The 13,430-nt window shown below is 38.8% G+C and overlaps 1 protein-coding gene across 9 annotated transcripts in view; it reads right to left on the reverse strand.

Moving 5' to 3' along the window:
* Positions 1-13,430, reverse strand: part of SLX4IP (SLX4 interacting protein) — a 77,045-nt gene that overhangs the window by 24,113 nt on the left and 39,502 nt on the right. The window lies entirely within an intron of this gene.

The following is a 13,430-nucleotide window of genomic DNA, read 5'->3' on the forward strand; positions in this document are numbered from 1 at the left end:
ACACTACAGATACTCATTTACTTAACTGCCTTCTAGAGGAAGGTGACAGACCTGGTAGGAAAAAATATAATAAATAAAAGATAACTACAAAGAAACTCAAATACGAAAGTGGTTAATTCTACAGTTCCATTGAATGAGGTGAGAAATGCCCACACCTGAACTCCTCCGTATGTACGGCAGCCCGAGCTGGCCTGGCTGACCCAGCAGGTACCTGGAACCTCCAGAGGCTTTTTCAGTTTCTACTCCCAAGAATAACAGAAATCCTTGTGTATCAGCAGTGTAGGAAATGGACAGAAGAGATTATATTATGGCTGAGAGAGTAATTATTAGACCAGTAAAATCAGCTTTTACTTTTGTTCCACTTAAATTCCCAAATGACCCTGGTAAATCAGTTAGCACTTCGTTCATGAAGGTATGAAGCAACCTGGCTCCCACTGAAAGTGCAAAAACCTGACATCTGTGACTCATCCTCCCCAGTCTCCCTGTTCACCTCACTGAAATCCAAGTGTGAAAGAGGGTAGGCGATATTTCCCCTAACTTGGATGGAGTTTGCAAGACTTAAATTATTGATGCTTTGAAGATGGTCAGCTACCCTAGGTGCAATTAGCACGGGTAGGTTCAAATATTAAGTGCTACTGCTGTTTTTGTAATCTAACCATTTAAAAAGAAGGAAAGCTTGCTTGTTACAGTCTCGATCCCAACTGAGCAAGTGCCAAGGCATGCCTTATTTCTAAGTATGTCCTCCTGAAGGTTTCCCCACTCCTATTTCTACAAGATCTTCTGGAGCTCACCATCAAGTGCTGTTGAGCCTCAGCTCTCATTAAGAACTACAGTTATCAATCACAATCAATCCCTTTGAAATTTATCAGCCATCTTTTTTCCTTCCCCTCAGGAAGACACCCAAAATTTGACTTCCTTTTAGAGATCGAGTCAAGATGTGACAAGTTAAACCATCCCTTGAAAATGATGAGCACTAGAGAAAAATTTGGATGTAATCCACCAGCTTTATTAACTGTTTACTTAAAAGAACAATTAAGGAAAATTACTTTTAGCTATTTCCAGTTTGGCATCTACAATTTTTTATCATTGCGAGTAGGCTTAGTCAAATCAAAGAATTTGCCCTGTATATAAATAAGTTGTTAGTGTGATAACAACATGCTCCACTGTGACCTTGGAAGGCTGAGCAAGTAGCATTCCTAAAAATACAACTTGAAAAACAATAAATATTAGAAGTTTTTTTTTCTACCTCCATTTGTTGGTGATATTCCACGTTTTGGGTTTTTTTTTGAAAGGAATCTAAAATGAAAAAGTGTGAATCTGTTTTTCACAGGATAAGCAGGATGCTTGGTTCTTGAAATTTTTCTATAGATCAGTGACCTCTTTATCTATTCATTTTTCCTGCTGTCCTGGTATTCTCTGAGAGGTTAGGTGTTTAATCACATGTGACTGACTGAACAAAGGTTTAAATTTTCCTCAAAGGCACTCGCTTCAGCCAGCTACTGTTCTGTGGAAGAGAACACTTAGCTCAGGTCTGACAAAATAAATAATTATCTAAGAGATCAAGACACATGTAGAAACTATTTTTGCAGCATCAGCTCTAGTCTGGAAAGTCTTACAAAGCTTCATGGGGAATTGCACCTGAGCTAATAAGCTCAGCCCAGAGGGACTAACACTAAAAAATCATTTCAGTTTCCACTAAACTAAAAGTTTACTTTTCAGCAAAGTTACTACTTTGCTGAAAAGGCCTGAACAGATTTTTGCTGTTACTTGTTGATAAGCCTGAGAAACTATTAAGATGCACTACATTTAAGATACCTGCATTTTGAAAGTATCACACACCTACACTCATTAAATGTTGAAACCCTCTCATACATGACATATGATCTACTGTGGAGTCAACTGGAGTCTGAAAAACTCCCCCAGTTTTAGAGCTATCAAAGTAACTGCACAATTATAAAAATGGTGATATCCTCTTTCAGCTTCCTTCTGGGGAAATATATTATCCAATTAAATATTCTACTTCATGAAAAAAGAGGCTTAAAAATAAGACCCACAAGAAAACCTTCTTATCCAAGAACCCCATGTGACTTGCAGCTTTCTAAACTTTCTACAGAGTTACTCAGCATGAGTTTGAATCTGTTCGTGATCTCATGGAAGAACAGACCAACTGATATGTACCAAATGCTCCATCACTACCTTCTTTTGAGCACAACAAAGAAGTTTGAACCTCAAGCTACAGACAATTTTTCTTCCAGTAATGTAGAAAGTTCACACATTCTGGGCTCAGCAAACCCAGTTTGAGATAGTAGAGCCCATCTTCAATTTCCTCTTTACCATCCAACGCAGACAAAGCTCCCTACCAGCACACAGGCAGAACTAAATTTTCATTTAGTGATGTCAAGTTTTGTTTTTCTTGTTCCAAAACTGGGCACTCTAAATCATCAGATGCAGGGTACAAAAACAAACAAGAAAAACAAAACCAAACAAGCAAATCAACCCAAGGAAATAAATAGACCCTGAAACCCAAAAGGAGACTGCATAAAAATGGTTCTAGAAAAGCCACAATTCCATTTCAGCTGAAATGTGCACCAGTGAGTGCTGCCTTTTAAGGGAACTGTAATTTGCCCTGTTTGTTGTATTTCAGAGTCCCACGACACGGAGAGGAAGTATCAGACACCAGCTCTCCTGTAAGACTACCCAGCAACACTTGTTTTCCAAAGGAGACACAGCCAGGCTGACTTGAGCTTCCAGAAGGCTGCCAAGAGGCGGCTGTGGTGCAGTGTGCAGCAGTGGGAAGCCCTCTCCCACGGCTATTATGGACCATTCAGCTGGGAGCCTGGGAAAATACCTCTGAGCTGCTGAGTTATCTGGAGCAGCCTGGCAGGTGTTCACTCCCCAGCATGATCTGGCACCTGCCTGGCTCCCTACTTCACTCCAGTCTTGTCCAAAGCCACAGCACAAGCCTAAGGCCAACTGCCCCCAAAGCATTTCCATCTCTGACAGGCACCTATTTCTCATCACGTGGTATTTTTGTATCGTACCTATTTTCCCTCCTAGCCTAGACACTTCACATTTCTGAAAGGTTGTTGTGGATTAGGACTGACTCTACTATTGCAACACACTTATTAAAAAGGTAAGAGGATAAATTTCTAACGTTACAATGTGAAAGTAAATACACGGGTGCATTAGACTTTCTGAAACACTAAATTGTACATTAAAAGAAATCTACACTAAGCTCACGTTTAATTTTTCCACACAGAATAGGCTATACCAGTAATAATGTTTACAGTATATAGAGCTTTTCATCTTCAAAGTGCTCTACAGACATATTATTACACTGCTTTTTAGCACTCATACTTTTCACTTAAAATTATTCACCACAGAATCAAAAGTCCTGATCATTTGTAAACAAAACAAAAAAGGGAACATTTCATTCTAAACCTACTGTTAATTGTGGAGTTTTCCTTCCCAAAAATGTCCAACTCCATACCATGTCCTACAGAATAGGCTGCCATTTCCAATTTAGAAGAGATTCAAATAAAACACTAGCATTTAAGTTCAAAGCCAAGTCTAAGATAGGGACAGCAGATGCAAAACATCACATACAAAACGCTGCTGAGATTTCCAAAGTCTTTTCTGGAATCCACTTGGTATTTTTTAAACAAGAAGCATCTTCACCCAGTTCAAAGTTTTATACAGCAAAGAATGGGCTTCAAAATAACTGAAACATGTCAGGATGGCATCCATTCTTTCCATACAGTCTGCCTTCAAGTCAAGGAAGATAATTATTATAGGCAAGTACACAGGAAAATGTATACTGATCAACATAACATCAAACCCATAAGCTTTTTAAAAAGAAAGACCATTAAAGTGATATATAAAATATACTTAAAGAATGGACAAAAAAATACTTGGGTGTAGTATTGAGTGAGTATTGCTGCAGGGTCTGACCTTGCCAACTTTTGTACCTGCAAATAAATTCAGGGATGGAATTTGCCTCTGTCTCTTTCCAGGGTGCCTTACAGTAGCTAAAACCAAGTACAGACAAAACCAGATTGCTGATTTTTTTTTTTCACCTTATTCTTTCACTGGTTTTTAGCATTACTGCTGCTCTTCTACGTGCTAGATCTTCTGAACACAGGCCAGTTGCCAACACAAATAGGTGACAAATCCTTCCCACCAAGGACCTGGGGACAAAATTTAGTTATTATCTGGGAACAGGGTCCTGACGGGAAGACAGACATTAACCTTTCAAGGAGTGTGACTGAGAGAGGAAGGGATAGGCCTAGAAGAATCCTATCCAGAGCCTGGATAGAAGAATCCTACCTAGACAGCCCACTGTCTAAACCATCCAGAATATGAGCCACAAACTGCAAAACTGGCCTGAGCCATGTTGTAAAATCCTAAGTACAGTTGTAGGGCTCTCATCTAGCAGGAGAGGTGTGGAATTCACTCCAAATTTAGAAATATCCTGGCCAAACTGGATCCATGATAAGGCATTTCTTAAGCTGGCTGTCAGTGCTGTTCTGGAGGAAAGAATGAAGAAAAGCACATCTGAGACCATCTGGCTGCAAGATGATTAATGCCTCTGATGGAGGTCCTGGGAACACAGCAGCTCTGAAGTAAAAAGGCCATCTTGCCCTCACTAATACCTAAGGATGGAGAGGAAGGCTGATCCATTCCTGGAAAATCCATACCCATTCATAATGTATGAGCAGTAACAGTCAGCAGCACCTGCCAAGGCATTCAGGGAGATAAATGTAGAGAAGAGATTTGATGGTCAGTGCACCTTTACCACAGACAACTGTTTTCTGACAGGACACAAGATTTTATTTCACCCTTTTGTTGATCTCAGACTCAGTAACCACATTATTAATTGCAGGTGATGGGCACAAACTGAAAGCTATTTAGGAATGCTCCCTGTTTTGAACATCTAAACTGTATTCCAGAGAAAGCCATGTGCCCGGACCTCTTTAACCACTGGAATGAGCACAAAAACCAAAAGAAAGGCTGAGAAAGGCATCTGTTGCTACCAGCTAAGAGGCAGAGAGAACTGGAAAACAAACCCTGTGGTAAACACTGTCTGACAAATCAGCAGCCCAGGAGAAGCCAAAGTATCTTGGAAGTGTCTGGACTGCAATAGAGTTCAGTTAAACTGTCCACAGCCACTTTTGCACATCAGGAAGAGAACATCCCACAAACTGGCCAGACACAGCTCTTCCCAAATGGACTCACATCACTGAACTGCCCACAGTGATAAAAGGAAGGCAGATTCTGGTTCAAATGAGACACAGACACTGTGATGGACCCAAGTTTGACTCACAGCACGCTAGGGAATGCATAATACAGCACATGCCTCTTTCACAAAATATGTCCTTTCAGCCTGTCTCTTGTGGTTTTTCCTTGAAGAAATCCATGAGCTGCAGGAACTTTTCTGATGCCATGAAGTACTTGAAATGGAGGATTTTGTATTTTAAGTGTGAGGAATCTCTACAAAACAAAGCTTCTTCAAGCACTAAAACTCAACCAAAATATGGAAATGAGCCTCTTAGAATTAATCAGATATGACTGATTCCCCTTACTGTTCATTAGAACAGCAAAATCACTGGTGCCAATATTATGATGCTGAAAGACTTTTAAATAAAGTCAATCAAACCTTTCACAGGTCTCCTGGCTCTATTTTTTTTTTTTTTTTTTTTTCCCCTGGCAATAGGAAATAACTTCTGCAAAACTTTTACCCCCAAGAGGAAAGGGTTTTAACCCTAAAGCTCTCTCAGCTGCCAGGACTTTCATCTTCTACCAATAACAAGGTCCCTAGGCAAGGGTCACTAAAAATGTCAGGAATATATTGTATCACAGGGCTACAACACCTCTGGCCTTGGTGAAAAAGCCCAACATGGCCACTGGAGACATCATGGGAGAGAATGAGACGGGAAGAGCAACCAGGAGCAGGTATATTCAGCAGGACTTAAATACATGAAAACATAGCTTCTTCAAAGGTGATCTTGAGACATGGCAAAAAATAATTCTTTTATTTACCTTTTTTTTTTTTTTTTTTTTTTTTTTTTTTTTTTTTTTTTTTTTGAGGATTCCTGTTAGGATATCCCAGTGGAGCTCAGAGTTACATGTCGATGGTCAGAATTTCTTGTCTACCCTAACATCTAGAGGACACTTCAAAAGAACCTGAGTTCTAAGAGGCATGTGTGGACTCGAACCTGCAGTTTTATGCTGCTGTCTGAATAAAGCAAGTTATGCCAGAGGTTCACAGGTTTTTGTCTTCTCACACAACAGACTCTTGTTAGATTTGCAACAACTCAGAACAGAAGGAAATTCTGGGGCATAGCAAATAGGTGGAAAGTACCACAATAGAGCCTTCTGTATTTTCTCTTTTTAAATGCTGGCAAACAGACCCTAATTAAGTCAGCTGCTGAAAGGCTCCATTTCCACATAAGTCTCTGTGTCCTTTGGGCTCTCACAGGCTCTGATGCAAAGAGGATACCACCAAAAGAGACCAAGAACAACCATGATTGTGATCATCTGCCCACTGCCACCAGCTCAGTTCTGGTTCTGGTGCAAAGAGCTGGAGACTGCAAAATGGTTTGTACAAAACCACTCATATTAGCTCACTCAAGAAAATGATGTTATAAGGGACCACATGAATGGCACAGCTCAGGCAGCCTCCGTTTCTGACATCAGCTTAACAGATGCCAAGTGCAAAAAAAAAAAAAAAAAGTACACAGAACATCCTCTTCCTCAAAACTGAATTGCAAATTTAAGGTCTTTTATGCAAACTCCACAATCCTGTCTTTTGCCATGGCATTGCCCATATTCTATGATCCACATATCTGCACATAAAAAACCCCCACTGAATTAAATATCTTAATTAAAGGAATAAAAGAAAGATACTGAGTAAACAAACACAAAACCGTCATCTTCTATTCTCTCTAAAGCAAGTTTTGGCATTTAAGCATGGATTTGTAATAGTGAATAAGGAATGTTTCTCCCTGAATGTGGAATTTGCCGTGTATTAGAACATCTCTGATCAGCCTGAAGTTGATGTTCTCATCAAGTTCTAAGTCCACAACACAGTCAAGATTACACTGAACTTTTTTCCTCCCATTTTCAAGTAGAAGTCTCTATTATTTGCTACACTACTAAATTTTTATTTCATTATCTTTTTTTTTTTTTTTTTTTTTTTTTTAACTAAATTAAGGCACAGGCCCTGCAAAGCTTCATTGGGTTCATTTTGTTTGTGGTCTGCCACTGTGCCTTTGTAGTCCACAGAAATACTTTGTGTGTAATAACCACAACATACCTGGTACTCAGTGGTGAATCAAACACCCAGAATTGCTCTCACTGAACTACTAACATAGAGAAAAGAGGCAGAATTTTTTTCAGGAATTGGCCTTCCATCTCTATCTGGATAGATTCCCATAAAGACTTATAAGAATTTTCCAAATATGAATATACCCACAAAAATGTTCGCAATTTTAAAAGCTGTAATTTCTACCTTGGTCATATGATAATGAAACTTAAGAACAAAGGAGAATATTACTGTGTAATACGGTAGCATGGAAAGTTTAAAAGAAATTCCTATTCATACTTAACAGTGAAATTATACCCTCAATTATTTCCAGTTAAAATGAAAATAAAAAGCACTTCAATGCTCAATACATAGCTGCAACGATTTTTTTTTTTTTTTTTTCCTTAAAATAGCATGATGATTTTTCTTTTGCTGGTGATTGCTTGCAGACTTCTACTGAGACTTTTAGGGAAGGCAAGGGTTAAAGATGTATGAAAGAGATTTTCTCACAGTTTAAAGAGAGCAAAACAACACATTTAGGAAGCCAGACAGCTAAAAGGTCAAAGCGTTACACTTCCAGGTCAAACTTCTGGTTGCAATTAAATAAATTCCTCTGAACATTTCTAGGGAAATCACATTTCTTTTAGGTTTTATTTCAAATCCCTATTCTTTCTTGATTACATTTTAACCAAAACAATATTGTTCTCTTTAGAACCATTTAATAAAGAGCACTTTTTTAAAAAGGAACTTAATAGTTAATTTCAAAGTAAGAATAAATTTTTTTTTAATCTCATTTAATGTACAGTTGAACTAAAGGCAAAGGCTATTAAACCTAGTTAATTTTTAGAATCAAAGCATTTCAACCAAAACAGTGATCACTCAAGAAAACCCCAAACCTATCTGCCACCTCTTCTAACTGTGCCTAGTGCCCCATGAGCCAGACACTGAGAATCCACCCTCTGTATTCCTGATTCCAAGGGACTGGAGAAGCTCTAAAACCTACAGAGAGCACACAAGAAGAACAAATCCAAGAGGAAAAGATGTTGCAAATAAGAGTAAGTCAGTCAAGTAAGAAATAGTGCTTAGGGACAGATTTTCAAATGCGCTTCATGTGCCCTCCAAAAATGCTGAATTCCCACTTGGAATAAGCATGCCAAGGGCTCTTTCCAAAGGTATGTTCCCTGGCCTAGATGAGAGTCACTTTGATATTCTCAGGTGAGTATCAAATCAGAAATTAAAGGTGGGGTTCATCTTGCCTAACTTGAAACACCTGCATCAAACTAGTACCCTAAATTTCATTTTTAACTGATAGAGATAAATTACCTATTAACTTCCAGCCAACTTTGAGAAACTGAGACATACTACTCCACTTTGTAAAGACACATGATTAATGGATGCTGATTTTTTGCCTAACTATAGAAAGAAAACTCCAAAGATAAACTTTAAATTTGCATAAGTATATGTGTCATTGCATCAACTGAAGTACTAATGGCAAAATCACTCTGCAGAAATACTTGGGTGATAAAGGAAGACCTTTATAGCTCACACAGGTATGTAAAAGAGCAGCTGTTTGTGCATGCACTTTTTTTTTTGCACACACACATATAACTAGGAGTCATTCTCATACTATTTTTTCTTTTCATAAAATGAAAAAAAAATCATATGAGAAGAAGAGACAAGCAAAAAAAAAAAAAAGGAAATAAGATGAAAGCAAGAGAAAGCAATACAAAGGCAGAGAGTATTTTAAGGCTAGAGGTCAAGACTGTTTTCAAAACCAACACCAAATTCTTCCTTTTCACAAAAATACACTAAATTAAACAACTGTCCTGTTGTTTTTTTCCATCCAATACCATCTATATAAAACACTTTATTAAGGACACCTTTGAAATAAGTACAACATTTCATTTCTTACCCAAGACCATAAATAATTTCATGGGGAGCTGCTGCCAGGGAAGAAGTAAAGAACACATTCAACCCAGCTGGTGCTGCAGCTGCAAACATCCCATGGAAGACAGGGGTAGCCATTGCTGAGGCCTCTGCTAGTATCAGTGTCACAGCAGAAGATCCTCCCAAAGGCAGATGCTTCAGCCCAGACAGGACACAACTTCCTCACAGTCTGACATCCTCCGACCCTGACTGAGTGAGTGAGGTCTCACTTTCAGAGGAGCACAATGGTAGGACCAGAGGTCCCTGAAGCCAAACGCTTTGGCTGTAAAATGCCTACAAGGTGACACTAAATGTAAGAGCCAAGTGCACAGTTACTCCTGATATTCTGCCTGGCTCCAAGCCCTCCCAACTCAGGCCTTTAGTGCACCACAGGAGCTTCTGTCCCCTCCCTGGAATACTCTCCCATGCTGCTGTGGATGCAGCACAAGCCTTTATCGTATCTCTTATCCTTTGGCAAAGAGTTCCACAGTTCTCTTAACTACCACAGCATTTCCAACCCCTTCATTTGATACGCCCTTGTTCTCAAACTGGAAGAGAATGAGACAAGAAATGATTTCATAGATCTCCGTTGTATTCCCCATAATTTATATACTTTCCAGGCTGAAGAGTCCAGGCACACTTAACTGTTCCCTGTATTGCATTTCCTCTTCTTAGATTATCTCTGTTGCCTTCTTGGTATCTTTCCCAATTCTATTGTATTACAATCTAAGGTAAGGTAGGAAAAGAAAAAAATCAGGAAAAAAGAAAACACCCAAAGAGTGTATAAGTACGGACATTTCTTTTGTTCTTGTCAAATACCCATTACCTTGAGAAAAGGAAAAAACGACAAAAAAAAAAAGAGTTCTTCTACAACTCTTGATCTTCTAGAAGAAAAATGTTTTGGTGAAAAAAAGGTGCCCTTATTCCCCATTATCTGGCTGTAAAAAATGGGGGGGGGAGTAATCTGAAGCAAAAGCAGGAAATATTAAGTACAAGATACTAATCAAAACATTTTTCATAAGTCATTGCATAAGTTACTGCATACTTCAGGGAGCTCTGTTGTCACAGACAGATGAATGTGAGTTTAAAGTTCACACAGATCTGCAGGACTTGGCCACAAATCATAAATGAGTCCATTGTAGAGAAGCTGCAATTTAATTCTTTTGAGAGACAGATATTACAATATGCAACTCCAAATATCAAAGTTCATTGGAAAGCTCCTCCTCAGACCCCTATTGGAAGCTTATTCTCCCTCTAGTTGCACCCATCAAAGTGTTGTAGAGTTGCTGTTTAAGCAAGGCAAGTGAAAAGGTTCTGGTTCAAATCAAAGTTTCACAGCCGAGCAGCATGAGTTAACAGCTTGGAGGGTGGGAATAAATCAGTTTTGCTGTTACAGGATTATAATGTGGGACATACCCTACAAGCATTTCACACAATTCATGTCCTACAGCAATAGTGAATACTCCTAAAGCAAACTGGGGCAGTCTGAAAAGGGTGTTTCCCTTAAAAACATCATAATGTTCAAATTAAAATGCAGGGCCAGAAGAGTTTGGAATATTTATCATCATGATTTACTGTATATTTTTTGTGTGCTTGCAGGAGCCAAAAAAATCGTTTCATAAGCAAGAGAAATGTATTTTCTTATGAAATTGCGTATTACACGTTTTTCTTTAAACTAAATGAAACATGAACTTTGACTCCAGATCTTTGTAAGGCTGAACTACTCATAACAGCTCTTCTACCTCTTCCAGTTTCTCATTTTAGTAAGCTTGTCAGAAGTGAATGTCAGAGGATTTCAAGTCTGAGACTTCTACCCGTTGATAAAGTACAGTCACATTTGCAAAAAGCAACTGGGTGAAAAGATGGACGCAGGAAACATGATCACAGTAAGCCCCATTTCATGAGAGAAGAAAGTTAAAAATATATTAAAAAAATACACAGAATTCCAGGGAAAGCAGATAAAATCAAGCTGGGAGCTCACTGTGCCATGTGACAGCATGCTCTCTAATTATTTTCACTGTAGAAGAGACTGTACAATAAAAAGATCTGAAATCAGAGCAAAAATGTCCCACCTTCAAGCCAAGAAAAACAGCAAGGATGCTGGGGAAGGAATGAGAGTAGATCTGAAAATTACTTGTAGGAAAAACACAGTTAACTTTTTTCCTCCCTCAAGAGGGGGAAGAAGGTCAGTTTACAATATACTTTCTTCCTTCCCTCCATTTCTAACATTGACATTTCTATCAGCCATATATTTTTTTTTCACTTCTCCTTATTGTTTCCTCTGCGCCCATGTAAACCTTACCTTCTTCCTTACTGTTTTCAGTTCTCCCTTTGCCATTCCTCCTGTATTTAATAAGTCTACTCAGACCTCTGTAGTATCCTCTTAATTCTCACTGCTCTTGATCAAAACCAGACACTTTCTGTGGAACATGAAACTTCCAATCATGCAATCACAAGCCATACCTGGCCGATGCCCTTCTTGCATTATTTTGGCCATGCAGATTGGATGTGGACAAAATTCAACCTTTGAAAATCCACCCCATTTTAAATTTTTCTTTAAAAAAATAAAATAAACCAAAGTCAAACACATTTGAACATTAATTAAACACAAGAAACAGAGTTTACACCAAAGCCTATGTCCAAAGACTAAATTAAAGCTTACTTTGGCAAATTGTTCATACTGGCCATTTGGGAAGGGTGTGGAAATTGTTCAGACAGAAGGAAGAATAGGAAGAACTTGCTTGTCTTGGCTACTTTCTCTCATTTTTCCATTCTTTCTTTCTTTCTTCTCCTGTGTTTAACACCCACAGATTTCCTAATGAGCTGGTATGCGACCCACCACACACTATAGTGTGGGTGTAACTCAAATGAAGAAGAAACGTAAATTAACAAGTAACTTGCATGAATATTTATATTTACATTAAGTGCCACAAAAATGAAAGGTAGTGTCAAATAATATTAATATTAAACATAATATAACGTTAACACTAAAAAGAACTGTGATAGGTGAAAATTTTCTCTTCAAAATAGCTATAGTATCAAGGAAGTAGAAGTCTTAACAAGTCTTAAGGTAGCTTGGCTTTTAGTTCTGAAATGAAACCTAATACAACACACCTTGACATTAAAGGCAGTCTAAAATCTTATTAATACTCGTCTAATAATTCTCTGTTCAAGAAATTTTGAATATATGCTGCAGTGTGTACAGCAAACCAGTTAAAATTGACTTGAAAAGATGCAACTACAACCAGGGGTGGAATGCTGACCTGGCACACTGGAAACAGTAAGTAAGCAGTTAATAATCATGTGAAGGATCCCTCTATAGATACACAACTCCTTACAAGAGCAGGGGGTTTACAGCAGTGAAACTCCACACAAACCTGAACAACTTGGAACAAAAGAAACCACAGAGAGCTTGAAGAGCTCTGAAACTCTTCATAACCTCCGAATGCAACAAGAGCTGCAGCTGAAGCCTTTTCCCAGTACCAGGCTCGTGCATTCCTTTGTGCGGTACAAAACACCGCCAGCCGAGCACTGGCCAGGAATGTGGCACTTCGTTTATGTGAAAAACACAAATCCATCTCCCTGCAGCCTACAAAGGGAACCTGTGATCCCAGAGAGGAGGGCAGAACACTAGAGGTAACTGGTAAAGCCTCCTGGCCCTGTGGCTCACCTCAAAGGGTCAGTCCTCAGAGGCAGGGCCCGGTCGCCCCAGTGAACACCCACCTAATTCTGTTATTTCCTTCTCAGGTAAGAACAGACTTGAATGGAACTTGAAGAAACTTGATTCTTGGACTTGAACAAAGCACTCCTTTCTTACAAATTACAGCCTTGAGCAAAGCGGGCTGAGAGAAAAAGAAGGAGTTGGCTTTGGAAATGAAGCTTAACATGAATGTTCATTATCACAGCCTGTTTTCTCCCTTTAGTTCTTTATTGTTAATTAATGACGGTGAGATTAACTGCAGAAAACTGATGGAACAGTTATTCTTCCCCATCCAAAGCAAATATCCTTTAATCTAAAACTGTCACTGATATTACTGATGACCTCCTCAAATGCATATCCCTAAGTTTTTAATTTTCAAGAAACAAGGGGAAGAGTCAAGCAGAAGATCAGTTCCCAACCCTGGGACAGCACATCAGTATTTTTACTGAAAAGTTCATGAAATGAAAGAAAGTAGGAGACTCTATTCTTGCAAACACCCTC

This window comes from Hirundo rustica, chromosome 3 (genome assembly GCF_015227805.2).
Source record: "Hirundo rustica isolate bHirRus1 chromosome 3, bHirRus1.pri.v3, whole genome shotgun sequence".
In the NCBI taxonomy this organism is placed as follows: Eukaryota; Metazoa; Chordata; class Aves; order Passeriformes; family Hirundinidae; genus Hirundo; species Hirundo rustica.